The following is a 12,553-nucleotide window of genomic DNA, read 5'->3' on the forward strand; positions in this document are numbered from 1 at the left end:
GTGGGTAAATGTGATTAGAGCTAATTGTTCGCATGGAAGGTAAATGCTGAAATGGAATTTGGGCTGAACGCTCTGTTTCCATGCTGTAACTTCTATGTATTTCTATGTATTACATGTCCAGGACATGTGCAGACTGCAATCCCAAAGGACATCACAGAATAGTACATACCCATGTATCCAGACTTAAAAAAGCAATTCCCAGAAAGAATGGCTCTACCTTGACTGTCAAGGTAATAACTGCTTTGATCTTTTACACCACTGGGTCAACAGCAGGAGATATCTGATAAATTTTCCAAATCACAGTGCACAATTGCATCCTGGAGGTCAAAAATGCCTTGTTTGCCCAGACCACTCAATTTATCTATTTTCCTTTGAAAAACACCCAGAAACATGAAAGAGCCCTACATTTTAGTGGGTTCTGCATTTGCACCTGCACTTGCATCTCATTCAGGCTCGATTCTTCACCAAATGCTTCCTTCTGCAACTCATTAATTGACTCCCCCCCCAACCATGTATCCTCCCCCCTGGAAAGTTGGTGGCACTTGATGCACATCTAGCAGCCCTTTACTGGCTGCTGGTGCCTGACATTAAGAGTCCTGCCCTCAGGTACTCCCAGTGTTTCATGTGCTGGGAACACCATAAATTTATATAAATAAGCTGATCTTACATTATAGAGCGAGACCAGCACCACTTGAGCAGGAAGGGTGATTGAAGTGCAGCCAGTGATCATGACGTTGTATAGCCAGGAATGCATAATCATTCCCATATTCATCCATTCCGCCATTTCCATCCATGAAGCTCTGTCACTGACCTTCATTGGAGATCGCCCCACTGCTCCAAAACAGATATCCTCGTTGAAGCACCTCCTGCAGCAACTCATCTAAAGCTCCTTCTTTAAATGGAACTGTTTGTTCTGGTTGTCTCCTTGCAGCCATTTCTCCATCTTTTCAGTGGAAGAAAAGCTTTAAAGACCTTGAAGAGTTGCTACTCATGATATCACGCCCCCTTGGCCCCCTTCTGTACTCCTAATGTGTATTGCACTATGTGCCAAGGGTCCCTCATTAAAATATAAATGAGTTGGCCTCACATTCTAGCATAAGGTCAGTTCGTTCTGTGGAGCGCACAGGTATACACATGGCCTGAGGAGCACAGTCCTGACCCCATTGTGCCAGGACTATATTATCAACTCCTACAACTAGTGAGATAAGACAGCTCATGGAATTAGGGAAGGAAAGTTACTGATTGGGTACAAATTGAGAAATAGTAAGTAAATAGTTATGTATGGGTAATGTATTGCAGATCAATGACCTGGAATCAGTGCCCCTCTCAATCTTCATAAATGGCACTACTGAGGGAATAATGAACAATTTATCTAAATCTAAAGATTATAAAATATTGAAAGGGAAGGCAAATTGTATCACGAGAATTTAGGTAGACTTAATAATTGAGCAGATGAATGAAAAATGATATTCTTTATATATGTAAAATGATACATACTGAGCCTTAAAATATTAATCAGAACTAAAGAAAGAGGATCATAACCTTACAGTTAAGTTAGTTTAGGAGCATAAAGCAAGGTGACACAATCATAGACTATTAAACTCAGAATTACATTGGACATTTCATGAACCTCTGACCACGTATGCGGACTGATTTTAACTACCAGTGGAGAATGGCAGGATGGCGGGTGGAACGTGCCCATTCTTGCCGGCGGGAGTCCCAGATCTCATTTGTATCCCGCTGGCTAGCTGCAATCACCAGTTGCCTCACTGCAGCTCGCTGGTTTTGGGAAAGTGGGAAATTGACTATCTCCCACGCTGAGCTGGCCGACTGTTGGAGCCTGGGATAAGGCAGGGGGAGTGGCAATCCCCAAGGAGGCCTCGGACGGGCCAGCAGCGGTCGGCATTTTTATTTTGTGAGCACTCCTACTCCTCCTAGCCCCACCAAAAAAAAAATTAGACCTTTCTTGGACCATTTTGTGAGTGGCCTCCAGCCATCCCTTTAAGACCACTGGTTAGGTCGCTCACTGCCCTGTACAAATGCAATTAGGGTCCTATGTAGGTCATAGGACCCCGAATCGCATAATTCAATGAGACTCCCGCCTGTTTAAGGCAGGAGCCTGGGCTTCCCATGAAAATGCCCCTGAGCAAAATGGCAGCAGGTGGGATTAGGAGTGGAACTGTGGCAGTAAGAGCAGTATTCCGATATTAGGTCTTCTATTTCTCCATTCCCACCTGGCAAACCAAGTTAAAATCAGCCCTATGGGTTATACTGCTATTTAGTGCAGTAAAAGTCCAAACTGCAGACTAGTTGAAAAAAAAGAGTTTAATTCATTTCTGACTCTGAAGCTAGTAGAGTTAGCCTTTATTGCAAGGGAGTTGGAGTATAAGAGTAAGGAGGTCTTGCTGCAATTATATTGGGTTCTGGTGAGACCACACCTGGAGTACTGTATACAGTTTTGGTCTCCTTACCTAGACTTTCCTTAGAGGGGGTGCAACGAAGGTTCACTAGATTGATTCCTGGGATGAGAGGGATGTCCTTTGAGAAGAGATTGAATAGAATGGGCCTATATTCTCCAGAGTTTAGAAGAATGAGATGTGATCTCATTGAAACGTATAAAATTCTAAGAGGGCTTGACAGGTTAGATGCTGAGAGGCTGTTTCCCCTAGCTGGAGAGTCTAGAACTAGGGGTCATCGTCTCAAGATAAGGAGTCGGCCATTTAGGACCGAGATGAGGAAGAATTTCTTCACTCAGAGGTTGTGAATCTTTGGAATTCTCTACCCCAGAGGGCTGTGGATGTTCAGTCGTTGAATAAATTCAAGACTGAGATCGCTAGATTTTTGGACACTAAGGGAATCAAGGAATGTGGGGATAGGGCGGGGAAGTGGAGTTGAGGTAGAAGACCAGCCATGATCTTATTGAATGGCGGAACAGGCTCAAGGAGCCATATGGCCTACTCCTGCTCCTATTTCTTATGTTCTCATGTTTAGAGGGATATAAATATAGATCTCCAATCATAATAGGTTAGCTGGGTTTAGTTAGTCTCAACATTAGCTTGAATTAAGCAGTGAGAAATATTTAAATTTGATTGGAAGAATGGAATAGAAATGACAAAATCTATGGCCTATAAATTTGGCCGAACGGCACCCATTTTTCAGACGCTAAACGGCCTTCGAGGCCCCCAGTATTGCAGGCAACTTGCATGCACACATTTCTGGCTGGAAGTGCCCCGCCTGCCATATTGGTACAGGAAAAGAAATAGGCGTCCAGGGCCCAAGCCTGAAACAAACGTTAGGTCCTTTGCATATGCAAATAAGGGGCCTAATCCCTGTTTGAGGGCCCCACTTCAAAATCGGTTTACCCTGAGGCAGCCATCACCAGCGCCAGCTGCACTCAGTATAGCCAAACCATGGGACTACCTGCTACCTACAAGGTAAATTTTTGAAATTTACTTCAAATCTGCTTTTGTACATGGAGAAAGAGAGGCGCTGCATAATATGATACAGGAAAGTGTAATGTTGCATTGTGACCCTTAGGGGTCACTGTGGATTCGTCACTGCACTGTAATATTCTCTGCAAAGTAAAAGCTGTTTAATGTTATAGCCGATAAATGAAAGATTTTGGTCTCTGAAGCAAACATAAAAATTGCACCTTATACTAGCCAGTAATCTGATTCATAGGCATAAACATAAACTAAACTATTGAGCAAAATCAAACTTGTTTTGATATAAGAAACAAAAAGCACTTTTAATGGGACTCTGATTTAATGAAGAAGAGTATTGGGTAAATCCTTTTCAGTGTGGGGAGGAAAACTACTCAGCAAGACTGTGTATTATTTTTGTTATTGCAAGCACAGGTGACATGGTGAAGCATTTTGACATGATTTAGGTCACTGCTTAGGTCATGTGCTTGTAAACACAAATGTTAGCGAAATATTTTTCCATGAATACTAACAGACTCCAATGGTGTTGGTCGTGATGAGCCAGACATTTTATGCCTAGGGTGTTAAGCCAAATAATTAGCAGGGATATTGACATATGGGCTCAATTTTCCTGGAAAATTGTGGGTTCATTGGGAGCGGGGGCTCTGAAAATTGGGGAAATCCCGTTCGGGTTCGGAACCCGGCTCCAAACCGCATGCTTCCGGGTTCCCCACTGGCGTGTCTGGGTGTGCGTGCGCCTCTCGAATGCGGAAGTCCCACCGGCAATTAAAGCCAGCGGGATGATTCTTTACACAGTTGTTGAGATAGTTTAAGTAGTTGAACTACTTAATTTTCTCCACTTTGAGGCAGGGGTGCAATTTTGAAGCATCCTCAGCCTGTTTCCCATGCTGAGGGAAACACTCCCTGTTGCGACAGACGTGTTTCAGCCAGCAGCCAGTGAGACATTCAAATGCTTATTTGACAGATGGGGAGAAAAGGTCACTTATTGCAGCAGGGCACTCAGTTCTTTCAGACAAAGTTTTGGCTGCAAGATCTTTATGTTTTCACTGAAAATTCTTAATTTCCACTAAAAATTCTTCTGTTCAAACATATTTAACTACTTTGCGGACCCCCTCACACCGTCAGGATAGGGGGCGCCGTGGCTGCATTCACCGCTACATCCGAGGACGAGCAACATCACCAGCCTCGCCAGGCACGGCGTCCACCTCCGTCACATGGAGCTCCACAACACAGTGCTGCGCCACAGGCACCTGCTCAAGAGCACGGAGGGCGACATTGCAAGAGGCACAACCTCTCCACAGGATCTACAGACCGAGGCTCAGCTTCCTGGACCTCTCTGAGGAGCAGTGCATACGGAGGCTCAGAGTCAGTCGCCAGGTAGTTGCAGACATCTGCAGCCTCCTTCATGTCGAGCTGCTCCCGGCTGGGCCTAGCAGCATCTCCTTACCTGTCGCTGTCAAAGTCACCACTGCCCTCAACTTCTTCATCTCCGGATCATTCCAGGCTGTCACCGGGGACATCACCGGGGTCTCTCAGTCGTCTGCACACAACTGCATAAGACAGGTCACCGACGGCTTGTTCCGCAGGGCCTCGCAGAACGTCAACTTCCCCTTGGACGACCTCAGCCATACGGAGAGGGCAGTGGGATTCCGCTCTGTGGCTGCCTTCCCACGGGTGCGGGGTGCAATCGATTGCACCCATATAGCAATACAAGCACCTCCACACGAGCCAGGACAGTTCATCAACAGGAAGGGCTATCACTCCATCAACACTCAGCTCATTTGTGACCACCGCAAACGATTCCTTCACATGTGCGTCAGATACCCTGGCAGCTGCCACGATTCCTTCATCCTGAGGGAATCCAACATCCCGCCCCTCTTCCACACACCAAACAGCCTTAACGGCAGGCATCTCGGGGACAAGGGATACCCCCTTGCACACATGGCTCATGACACCTCTGAGGAACCCCATCACTGAGCAACAGTGTCGATATAACGACTGCCACATTGCCACCAGGTCTACAATTGAGCATGCTATAGGGCTGCTCAAGATGCAATTTAGGTGCTTTGATCACTCTGGGGGAGCGCTTCAATACACACCAGACAGAGTGGGAAGCATTATAGTAGTGTGTTGTGCCAACATGGCACAACAGAGAGGGGTGCTGCTTGAGGAGGCCCCATCCACATCTGCCACCCACATTGAGGAGGAGGAGGCAGAGGAGGAGGAGGAGCAGGAGCAGAGCAGCGGCTCACCTGACTGCTCGTGAGGCCAGGGAGTCACTGATATATGAACGGTTCTCCTAACATCAGAAAGCATGAAGAGTCCAGTCCTCAGACCACCTGGATGGAGCAGTGCCCATACCAGCACCCCCCCCCCCCATTCCTCCCTGCACAAAACAGTCCTGCAACTCCACATGCACCTACTGTAAAGTGACCCAATGGGCGGCATCAAGTGTCGCCGTTTATGGTGAACCTCATGAAAGGGCCCTATTACAGAAGCCAGTCGAGAATGGCCAAGACGTGGCAGTAGTGGTGACAATCATAATATTTAATGTGAGTTTAACAAAAAGCTCATATAAATAAATAACATGACCAACCGTCAAACACCCTTGTGCATTCCCTTCGTGCTTACAAAACCTTAGCCTTTCTCTTCCAACTACTTCTACGTGGTGCATCCCCTGTGGCTGCAGCAGAGGTAGTGTCAGGTTGCTCTTGTTCATGCCCTGACCGTTTAGATGCTTTGGGCCTACGTCCTCTGGGTTTTGGTGCCCATGAGGGCCTCTCCAAAGACTGCTCCACCTGTGCAGAGGCAGACTCGGCCACCTGGAGAGGACGCAACATTGCAGGTACTGGTTGAAAGGGGTGCAACGGGTGAGACGTGGGAGCGCTTTGAGTGATGTCCCCACTGCCATGTCCCCTTTCGCCATCATCCCTCCCCTGGGCCAGGCCCACATCACTCCCACCACTCTGCTGGACAACAGTTTGGAGGACATGTATGAAGCCTTGTAAGGCCTGTGCTAGTGTATCTACCTGTCTGTTTAAGGCGGCAGAATGTTGTTCACTGTGAGTCCGAACGGTCATTGTCAGGGCCTGAACAGACTCATTTGTGAGCCATGCTTGAAGCTCAATGGAGGCTAGCCTTCTCTCCTTCGCAGACTTTCCCCCACTTACCCGTGACAGTATTTCAGAGAGTTGCTCACGTCCCTGTGACACTATCTCAGAGATTCCCTCCCGTTCCTGTGCCACCATTTTACTCATGCAGGTGTTGGACTCCTCCACCCTCTGCGCTATTGTGGAGAGTGTGCGAGGCACCTGTTCCAGCACCTCGCAAATGTGCTGCTGTCCCTCGATCATTCTTCCTTTAAATGATGGCCCCCAGGGTTCAGCATCTGCGTCCAGCTGAACAGAGCCTGGAGAGGAGTGCTCCCACCGAGGCGGACTCTCTGCAGCTGCCCCTGCCACCAGTGTCTGCTCGTGCTCATGTGTGTGGCAACTCACCAGGTGCCAACCCAACTAACTGAGGACTAGGACTCACTGAGTTGTGAGTGTCTGCGCTGGTGGATGGCTCGCTAAGATGTGACGGTGCACCCTCAAAGACCGACAGGTCCTCTGAGGAATCGCCCTCTGCCATCACAGCGGTTGCTGAAGGCCCTGTAAGAGAACAGAAGACAATATTAAGCATCGTCACAGATGTGTCATGTTGCAATGAGCATACCAAGGTGCTGAAGATGGCGAGGCTTGTTAACATCAATTCATATTGTGTGTGCTGAATGTTAAAGTTATGTCACCAGACGTTTGTTGGGTGCCAGTCTCGACGTCCCCAACAGACAGGCACCAGGGGGTGCGGCTCAGCTCCAGCGCCTCCGCGTCTGTGAGGATGACGATTTGTTGCTGCCCCCCTCTGGTCCTCACCCCTCTCCCATGCATTCTAGGCCCTCTTCTCCTATAAGGGGAGAAAATACAATATTAAGCATCGTCACAGATGTGTGTGGCTGACCATGAAAGAGATGCATCAGAGGGTGAGTATGAGACAGAGCCATGACATTGTATGAGGATTGGGTTGAGTGGTAGTGGTGGGGTGAGTAATGGGGAGGTAAGGAAGTGTTGAGGAATTGCAGGTAAGTTGAGGATGAGCCTTAAGTGGGTCTGAGGAATGATGCGATAGAGTAGTGTTGGCAGTGCAGAATGAATTGGGAGGTGGAGGCGGTGATGTGGAAGATGGAATGTAGGGGAATGAGTAAGTGTACTCACTTTGGCTGACCTAGTTAGGTCATTGAAGCGCTTTCTGTACTGGATCCAGTACGGGATATGTTGCTGCTGCTGGTGACCTCCTCTGCCACCTCGAGCCAGGCCTTCTTGGTGGCAGAGGGAGGCCACTTCCTCCCGTCCACCGGGTAAAAAACATCCCTCCTCCTCCTCACCCCATCCAGTAGCACCTGGAGCGAGGCATCATTGAATCTTGCAGCAGCCTTGCCCCTGTGCTGCTCCATTGTTGTGTGTCGGTGTTTGCTCCAGGAGAAGCCATTGGAGGACTGCCCCTTTATATAGAGCTCCTCCACCTGACAGCCTGTGATGCGGGTGCGCAGTCCGCCCGCTGCGCAGCTTTCGGACGGCAAACCTGGAAGCCACATTAAGTGGCTCCAATTGACTCGCGATCGCATGCAAAATGGAAATTTTTTATTGGGCGGGTTACCCATGCACCCAATCACCCCCCCGCTGCCATCCCACCTCCACTCTAATATCAGCGTCATTGACATTGGGGACAGTCCTGGGATTTCGGAGCACTGGGAAGGAGGCCAGGGATCTGAATTACTGGGATGTAGTCAGAATCTAACAGTACTTTCAGGTCTGGGAGCACTGGAGAGAGTGGATCTGGGGACACTTTGCCCCTAGTGCTCCAAATCCCCTGCTCCTCCAGGGCTCCACATTCAAGTAAAAATATTTTACTCACCTTTTTACTAACAGCTTCCAGCCGTCTCTTTAAAGACCGCTGGTTTGGCTGCTATTTGCCTGAAAAAACTGACCGTATACTGTGGTCAGTTGGCAACCAATTTCACAAATGTGTCTGAAATAGGCATTAGTCCCCCAGTTTGCATAGGCAATGAGCTTATTGCCAGTTTCAGGTGGGCACCCTGGGTGACAAGGGGTGCAATAAACAATATGGTGTGCACTGTATACTCGGTGTGGCATGAGCGTGCCATATTGGATCCTTCAGCACCCTTTTTTTGTCTGAAAAAGGGGCACTGTGCAATCCAATTTCTAGGCCATACAGATTTTAATAAACATTAATTTTCATAAACAAACAAAAAAAATCACCTCATAAGGTGCTTAAAATCTTATCTTTTACACTGTTTACAAGTTTTTAGAATCATAGAATCTTACAGCACAGATGAAAGCCATTCGGCCCATCATGCCCGTGCCAGCTCTTCGCAAGAGCTATCCAATCAGTCCCACTCTTCCATTCTTTCCCCATAGCCCTGCAAATTTTATATAAAATCATTTCATTTGGCCTCAAAAATAGTTCAGAAGAGACAGATTTTTAACTGATTATACAACCAAAATAAAGAAGTGAAACTAGAAATTCATTCCATAACCAATATCTTGGTTTGGTTTTTGAATTACCAACAAAGAAACCACGATCACAGGTGCTGCTAATCACAGACGTTGTCTGTCTGAGCAGTTTTGAAATTGGAAACAACATTGGTTGAATCACTTAACCTGAATAAAGCTCTGAGAATTCAATGTCCAGTTTCTTTCAAAGTTGTTTGGAAAAAGCAATGACGTGCTCAAATCCTCATTGTATGCACATGCTCAGAATGCACAGATGCAGCTGAACCCACTTCTCCAACTGTTGTGAGAGAGAAATATCCAGTTGAAGCAAAGGCTTTTTGAGATGCCCTGAGGTCTTGAAGTAAAAGCTTTAATGTAGGTATTAAACACACAAAAGCCAATTCAATTGGTAAATTTAATAATGTTATTCTGAAATATGTATTTTTTCACTTTCTAATTTTATAAAAAATCTTCTATTAAACATTAAAAATTTCAGTTACTGAGAAAGAAATGGCAGCTTAATCTTTTTCAATAAGTAATTTGAATGGTTTGATTGGTCCATCAACAAACTGTAACAGTCAACTGTTTGCATACAGTTATCCTATTGTAACATATTTACATATGGTTTTCCCATTATAAATGTTCATATGAAAAGTGTCTATGGAAATGAAGAGTGTGGCTCATATAGGCTTTTTGATAATATATCAATAATACCTCTAATTTTTTAATAATTTAAAAACAGGTCAATAAAAGGACTAGAGCAATGGATTTTGTGATGTGACTGTTTTTGTTAAAATTGGCAGCCTCTAAGAAGGTAAAAAGAGAAACAAATGCAGTTTCAAACTGACAGATAGATGATGGAGTTTGTTAACATTTTGCTATCCTCTGCCAGGAAACTATGGAAATTGTTGCATTGTTTGGACATCAGTTAGGAAATGTCTGTTAAAGCTGAGCATTGCACATTCCAGTTTCAACAGAGAGCCACAATGAGCTGCTGCTTTTTGAAAGTTCTTGACTTTGCATCAATTGTAAATGGTAAAAGCAGTGCCTCACAATTCAGTTACAAAAATATTAATACTGGTATTGTAATTGATGACGTTTAAAAGTGAGGCAAGTGCTGAAAATTCAAAGAAATCCCTTGTTTGGCTCATTAACTTACTCATATTCACAGACTAGTTTATATTTGATTTTAAAGTCTAAATATGCAATATTAATACTTTCTGTACTAAATCTCTTTTTCCTGGAATGAGATTTCGATTTGAGGCAGAATGAACACTTGTTATTGCAGTTTAGAATATATTGAAGTAGGATCCCATGAGATAGCAGGCATCAGTTACTGTGTTGCCATGGATGCAGTAAGTGGGATGTGAATGAGGTTCCTATAAGGGTTCTGCTTCGCTCCTTTCTGTATACCAGAGAGTTTATCATTGATGGATTAACCCTTCAGGTACCAAATGCTCTTCAGCACTTTTAAAACATATATATATATATATATATATATATTTTGTAAAAATATTAAATGTTATAAAATAAATTAAGGAAATGCATAAACCATAGATCCCTTAATAAATAGTATATATTGAATGAAAGCAATATTTGTAATTTTATAATTTTAAACAAATGTATTTTAGTGTTGACACTGAAGCCCAAAGAATCAAGTTACTACTCTGGATAGAGGTTAGATAAATAGAGAGTAGATGTCATATCTGGTGTGATGATATTTACATCAGCAGAACAGAGAAAGTGATGAGAGAATGACATCTAGTAAAGTTCACTGGTTGAACAAATGTCACATCACAACTGTTCCGTTGTGGTGCACAAATTTTTTTCTTTTCCTTTCTATTTCTGCCAGTTTTTTTCCTCCACTCATTTCTTCCTTTGATCAACCCGTGATTTTTACTGCCTGGTCCTTTTCTACAGGCACCAGTCGCTCTCCAGCAACTTGCCTAAGTGACTGTACTTTATGTGTTAGCATTCATGTGGACTTCCTGGAGGGATCGCTGGATAGCGATCAGAGGAGGAACACTGGCTCAGTTTCCCCTCCTTAACCGAGGGGCACTGAGGTCAAATGTAGTGCCACTACTGTCACCTGGGTTAAGGTCAACTAGCTCAGCACAGACTGAAGATAAAACCTAGGCTACACTTGGTGCATGGCACAGCTACTCATTGCCTGATGCAGCTGAGTCATTGATGGAGCTACATGGTATGCTATTTATGCAATGGCTTATTTTCTTGTGAGGCTTATTTGTTAAAAATATTTTACAAAAATTTTATTTTTTCTGATTAGTGCTATTTGCAGTGGCAGGTGACAGGTGAATGTAATATGATCATTGTGAATGAAAAGATACAAAGAGGATTTAGGCTCAGGGAAAGAACATAAAAAAGATCAAGGTTGAGAAAAGGTCATTTGGCCCATCAAACTGACCCCTCTAATATTCAAACTCTGCCATTTTAGTTTCCAACTGTAGAAAGAAATAGAGAGCAGAGCAAGAAAGCAGGTCAGTAAATGGGATAATATGGAAGTAATCAAGCAGAGAGACAGGTTTGGAATAAAAGGAGGAAATGTGTGGAGTACAATAAATAACAAGTGAAAGAATGAATGACCTCAGAGATGGAAAAGCAGATTTGAAGTTGAAGGCAAAGAGAGTAAGTTGGGAAAAAGCAACATTGGACAGAAATATAAAATTGAAGATATTTTGGGATTTTACTTTGTTTGCCAGTGCCAGTATTTATTTTTGCATTCACAGCTTATTCTGTAATGTTTTGAGTGGTATGTGGTCCACGGGAACCCGTCGCTAGTCCCATACTGTCTCTGTTTTATGGCAATGCTCTGGAGATCACAACCATTGTTCAAGTGCTAATCCACAGCATTTGCTGATCATCAAGGCCAAATTGTCACTGTCAAATTTATGGGAAACCTCTTGGACAGCACCAACATCCCACACAAGCAGCTGTTCTCGATCAAGGGCTGGCTGTGTATTCAATTGAATGTGATGGTTGCAATAAATATATCAGAAATCAACACAAAAAAAGGCAAGCAGAATAGAAGTTTGCAATGTCTTCCAGATTCTGTGGGCTTTTGAAAGAGATCCCTGCAGAACATTTGTTGGTTTAATTGTTTAATTATTGATTGTTTGTAAAGTAGGTTTCTGCTAAGCAGTTGAGGTTTGGATCCCAGTTTATTTCTTATATGTTCTACAATAATCATGGATGTGTTGTAAGCATCTTATGGGGGAGAATTTCTTTGTTGTTTTCAGTTTAATTTCAGCACAGAATTGGGGCAAGTAACTTTAGTTGGCAGCAAAATGGGGCAGAAACCATCCGCCTCCTCCCCCAACCCCTGAATTCCCTTGCAATTTTGGCTATTCCCACAATCCACCTGCTGAATCTTGAATGAACTAATTTAAATATATGATAATGAGGGCCAGTGTCGCTGCAGCTCTGCGTTTGCTGCTTTTACACTCGCAAAGCACACGGGGTAACTTAGACTGAGAATGGGAAGATGTAGCTAATGCCAGGATCAGGTGAGAAGTTTGTGAGCTTGAAGACTGTGGAGAGTTT

At 44.5% G+C, this 12,553-nt stretch overlaps 1 protein-coding gene across 7 annotated transcripts in view; it reads left to right on the forward strand.

The window, feature by feature from the left end:
- The window catches only part of cfap92 (cilia and flagella associated protein 92 (putative)), a 248,665-nt gene that overhangs the window by 18,501 nt on the left and 217,611 nt on the right, over positions 1 to 12,553 (forward strand). The gene's annotated exons all lie outside the window — the stretch shown is intronic.

This window comes from Heptranchias perlo, chromosome 17, assembly GCF_035084215.1.
Source record: "Heptranchias perlo isolate sHepPer1 chromosome 17, sHepPer1.hap1, whole genome shotgun sequence".
Taxonomy (NCBI): domain Eukaryota; kingdom Metazoa; phylum Chordata; class Chondrichthyes; order Hexanchiformes; family Hexanchidae; genus Heptranchias; species Heptranchias perlo.